This window comes from Cryptotermes secundus, unplaced genomic scaffold (assembly GCF_002891405.2).
Source record: "Cryptotermes secundus unplaced genomic scaffold, Csec_1.0 scaffold467, whole genome shotgun sequence".
NCBI lineage: Eukaryota > Metazoa > Arthropoda > Insecta > Blattodea > Kalotermitidae > Cryptotermes > Cryptotermes secundus.
This window is the reverse complement of record NW_019734357.1, coordinates 28,833-34,283: the sequence shown is the minus strand read 5'-3', so window position 1 is coordinate 34,283 and position 5,451 is coordinate 28,833. Positions and strand designations below refer to the sequence as shown.

The following is a 5,451-nucleotide window of genomic DNA, read 5'->3' as shown; positions in this document are numbered from 1 at the left end:
GTGGGGTGGGTCAGCAGTTCAGATTTCAGTCTGTCTCAAGGTAATTAATTGGTAATTTTTGGGCTGCACATTTGCATCTTGCTAATCTTGTACATTACAGGACTCTGAGAAGGAAATGATTGAAGAGAAGAAACGTCGGGAAGAAGGCAGACGTGGAGCTTGGAATGAAGTTGAGATTGGTGAGTCATTAGCAGATTCCTTATGTACACCATAGGCCAATTCAAATTAAGAGACCCTGACACTTTTATATTGGTTTTAATTATACATTTATATTTTAGGGATTTCAGAAATGTTGTACCGTATTTAATCGTATACTGCAGTTTTATTAGGGGTTTTAATACAAACACTAATTAATTATTACTGATTAATATTAGTACTGTAGAGAGTCTTGGTATGTAGTGAATGTCTTTCATGGAGAATGCCGTATTCTCGGATGTGGCACTTGTGTAATGAATGAATGTACAAAGGGTGGGCCTTCTTGGCCCTTGCACTCCAACCACAGTGATCTATTGTGCTTGGCACTGTGTAGATATTGTGTAGACCTACATTTTGGAGGAATATATCGCTTCCATCTTCAGGGTATAAAAATCCGCAAGCGAGGAACCAGCATGAGCAGGTGGCTGCAGACTGAGTCACCTAAGTTGTTGTGTAGCTGTCAAGTCTTCTCTGCAGCAGGCCTTAGGGAAGAGAGTTGTCATGGGCACAAGAATTGGCTACTTGCTTTAGATTATGGAGTAGAGTAGGAGATTTTGAAGGGTAAAGAATATCTGAGCTTTGAATACTTTGTCATTTCCTCTATAACTGAATTGCAAATCTTGTCTGGTCTCTTGGGATTGACCCACTCAAGTATTAGGGAGGTGTACATGATGGTCAAGACAGGACGAAGTAAGCAAGCAAGTCTAATTAAGGAATTTAATATTCAGCATTGCTTTATTGTTTCAGAGATGATGAAAAGTTTGGGCATTGCGAGTGCTACAGTGGTCCGACCTCAGATTTCAGAGAGGAGGAGGAGGGCTATAAACCAGATGTTAAATTCGACTACACAGATGATGATGGACATCTGCTTAATGCAAAGGAGACTTTCAGGTTAGCACAGCTAACAGCATATCTGTTTTTAAGATAGGTCGCACTGTGGAGGGTAGCCTGTCCAATGGCAGTACATTCTTTAGGGGAAAAAAGTTCTCACAGTAATTTCCATTTTAAGAAAAAAATTCCAAGGAGGAAGCGGATTTTCAGTGGAAACAGGCAAGATTATGGGACCACTGTGTTTATCATCTATGTGTGCCGTCCTCACCGTAATTTTTGAACCAACTGATGGATTTATGTGAAATTCTGTATTGTCATCGTGCCACTCACTATGTTTTTTCAGTTGTCTGCCATCAGCGATAACATGGCGACTGAGCTGGGAGCAACACTAGAGCCACTTAAAGTAGGTCCTTAAGAGAAAGGTCCTGGGGTAAGCTCTTATACCCATTCAGAAGGTTCTGAGTTTTATCCTTGGTCACATCTGTGTACAGATTTTTCTGCTCACAGATGATGCCTTCACATCTACCAGAGTTAAAGCTTTTGGAATACAAAGGATACCCCCCTCATGTTAAATTGTAGGGTCCTTCTGCTGACTAGCACTAGCATGATTACCCCATCATGGGGGGTGAGCTTGTTGTCTTCCACCTCAGATGCTTTCAGTAGAACATTTTGTTATATACATGTTGTTTTGACTTCCTTTTCTCTCATTCTGTATGTGACAGTTTCTAAGTTGCCAATGTATTGTGACATTTGAGTGCGTAAATACTTTGTACTTGATACAGTTTGTTGTGTAGGCATAGAATGTGGCAGAATGGTTCATTTTGCAGATAGGTTGCCTGAATTAAGAAGAAACGTGCCTCAAAATTATTACTGTCCCATTGTACTTTTATTAAAATATTCTGCCTTAATCATTTCAATTCCTATGACTTTAATGAGCTGTAGCATGCCCATTTCTGGTTGTTGGCTGTATGAGTAAGTTGTTTTGGAAAACAATGTTACATATTTTTATTATTTCACAAAATAACAGATTGAGCTAAATATGGATCACACCCATATTTTCTGGCTGGAACTTCAGAATGTAAGGATGTTATTACATGTTACTTGGAAACACGGTCATATTCTGTAAGATCCTAAAATACAGTGACTTTAATGTTGTCCCTCTTTCTAATTTCAGGTACCTGTCTCATAAATTTCATGGAAAGGGACCTGGCAGAAATAAAGCAGAGAAGCGAATGAAGAAGAATGAACAGGAAGGAGTGAGTATCGGTCCAGACCTGGTCATGAGCTGTTATTTGTAACTAGTGCTATATTGTAGCACCCTGCTGCACTTCATTTAGTAGCAGATGGTTTCACAGTCTCACGTGCAGCACGTCCTTCTATATAACTTACTAAAAGTTATTCACTACACGTTTCGAACTATAGGGTCATCATTAGGTGTTTTAAAGTTATAAATCATAAATGAGGAAACTGCTGTGCTTCCATATTGTGGTTGCTGGTACTTACTGTTGGTTGCTGGTACTTACTGTATGGTCCCTTCTATGTGCATGTATATACGAAGTGGCCGGTTGTTCTTCCTGTTGTGTTATGCTGTGTAACATAGCAGGCAGAGCAACCTATCACTTCATATATACATGCGCACAGAAGGGACCACACACTAATGGCCAACAACCACAATATGGAAGCACAGCAGGTTCTTCATTTATAATTTATAATTTTAAAACACCTGATGATAACCTTATAGTTCAAAACATGTAATCAATAACTTTCAGAAAGTTTTACAGAAAGACGTACTGCACGTGAGACTGTGAAACAATTTTACGCCATTTCTAAATGGTGCTCCATAAGGAAGTAAATTGTAGTTATCATTGCATGTCCATGATTCCATATAGCTGATAGATATCCATCCACACTTTTTGTGCGTTCATTTTCTGCTGACTGCAAACATATACAGTAGCTTCAGTCTTGGAACAGAAGCGAATACGGCAACTTTGCGGCAAGTCCGATGGAGCCTGCTCATAAAACCCACAGCATATTTGTTCAGTTGTCAATAGGCTAGCAGACATAGACACAGACCATGGGTTGGAAATTGGGGGAAATTGATGTCTTCAAGCAGCAGACTAACTTAAAATTTGGTCAGCTGTTAGGATAATCAGTGACAGGTGCTGCAAACACTTCAGCATGTTTAGTGGCAAACAGACCCTGCCCCATCTGAGGTGTCAGGCTCAATGAGATTAATTTTTATTTTGTTCCAGTTGATGAGCTCAAGAGACACCCCACTTGGAACGCTTAGTGTCTTGCAGCAGCAACAGAAAGAAACAGTCTCTATTCTTGGTCCTTACTGACAGTAAACAAATATGAGTATGCTTTTTGCCTGCCAGTGATTCAGTTCATTCAAAAGAACAGCCAGTTCTAACTGAGAAAAAGTAATTCTATTCATTACCTGACAGACTTAGACACGACAACACAGATTACTAGATGAAACCAGTCAACTCAATTCAAAATTTGTCTTATCTTGACATTACAAATAACAGTAATTCATAGCTTTAACTTAAAGGCATAGTAGATGAGCCCCCATATAGTAATGTTGATAATGTCATTCAGTGATTATACTGCCGCAAAGTAAATCTTTGTTTTTCTCTGAGCATGTCACTCATCGTGTTATAATTTCTAGAGTGTACACCATAAAGTGTCATTTTAATTATGAATTAATAAGACTTTCCTCTTTGGTACTGTGAAGCTTAACTAAAAATTTATATTTTTGATGCAGAATATGAAATTTAATTTTCAGAGAGAAAACCACCATGTGAGGTTTTTGTGTGATCGTTAAGTTTAACATGTGCATTATTACATTTTCTTTATTTCCTTCTTTTTCAGGGCAACCATCTTGAAAACAAAACTGCAAATTCTTCGTGAAATACGCTGGCACCAACTCTGAACTTTAGTGTGGACTTATGTGTTTATTGTTTGTTACTGTCTGGAATAACATCTCTATTTTTAAGTAAGACACAGCTTGCAGCTGCTGATAGTGCCTGTGTGTACTGGAAGGAAGGCCACAGAGTTCATGTCACATTCAAATGAGTACAGAGGATCTCCTGTGCCCACTGTTGGCACCTGTAAGCTGAGAAGTACAATTTCTAGTCAGCAGTTGCTTGCTTATAGGACCTGAGCCAGATGAACTGCCTCTGCACTAAATCAAACATGAAGTAATTATATATTTGGCCTTTCTTGATTGCAATAGCAATATTTGTACACTCTCCATCCCTGCTGCATTCAACTCTGAAAATTGCAACAAGCAACAGAATCAGAAGATGTACAGTCTAATGCAAATCATTGTAAAGCACTACAGCTATATTACTGAAACATTTGTAATGGGTTATAAAAGTAACTGTCACACTCGTAATTGTATATAAGATTTTTAACCACCGTCCGATGTAATTGATAAAAGTTGTTTTATAATTTTTTATCATTTACATGTTTTGGTTAAAACAGCCATCTTAAGAAGGATATTATTAAGACATATGGAAGCTACTATTACCATGTCATAGATATAAATGTTATATCTTTTAACTAATACTAAGCGGCCTCCGTAGTCTAGAGGTAATGTTCCCACCTCATGACTCATGGTACGTGGGTTCAAATACCCGGNAGAAAACCGAGATTAAAGGCCGTGGGTATCCGTTGCGCTGACCACGCGACTCCCTCTATCCACTAAAGTTGACATCAACTTCGCCGACAAGCGGCGGTAGCTCGGTCGGTATAGTTAGTTTGCGAACTAAAGCCACGGAGTTTTTGTTTGTTCAAGGTGACTGATAAAAGTTTCGACAATCTTCAGAAGGATATAAACATTATATATTTCAACTAATGCTTAGATGTACATTGATTTGTTAAAACATCTAAAAATTATTACAATAAGTCTGTTTGCAAAGTAGTGTACAATATTTGTTCTAATCTAGAACCAATTTGGTTCTTACTGTAATAATTTTTAGATGTTTTAACAAATGAGTGTACATCTTACCATTAGTTAAAAGATATAACCTTTATATCTATGACGTNGTAGTGGTGCGCCTCTGAGGATGATTCTTTTGAATCGAAACATGTAAGGTGAATAAAGACTGAAGTGTTGTAAACTTGTATGTCACACTGGACTGAAAATTATCCACTTTGTAATTAATAGTGTGACAGACCAGAATGAGACAAATCAAATTAGTCTTTTGTAGGTATATGAAAACTCAAAAGACACATAGACTCTGCCAATAATAATATCAAGTCATGAAACTGTGTAAAACTGATCTTAAGGCATCTTCTTGGAGGTGGTGGTGATAATTTGAACTCAAAATGAATATATAAGTCAATGCTGGACATTATCCGAAGTCTGAATTGTAATCCTGATGTGTTACTAATCTTCACATAAGAAGGTACACAGAC

At 37.9% G+C, this 5,451-nt stretch overlaps 1 long non-coding RNA gene across 7 annotated transcripts in view; it reads left to right on the top strand.

Annotated features, from left to right (window-relative positions):
- LOC111868854 overlaps positions 1 to 4,624 on the top strand; it is a 240,682-nt gene extending 236,058 nt beyond the window's left edge. For 4 of the 7 annotated variants that reach the window (XR_004513483.1, XR_004513485.1, XR_002843577.2 and 1 more), the window contains 3 exons: positions 943 to 1,086; positions 2,201 to 2,282; positions 3,901 to 3,911. This is a non-coding gene — a long non-coding RNA (uncharacterized LOC111868854). Of the gene's footprint in view, positions 1 to 942; positions 1,087 to 2,200; positions 2,321 to 3,278; positions 3,385 to 3,900 lie in introns of all 7 variants that reach the window. The other 3 variants (XR_002843576.2, XR_004513482.1, XR_004513484.1) reach the window with 3 other exon arrangements.
- Positions 4,625 to 5,451: the final 827 nt, after the last annotated feature.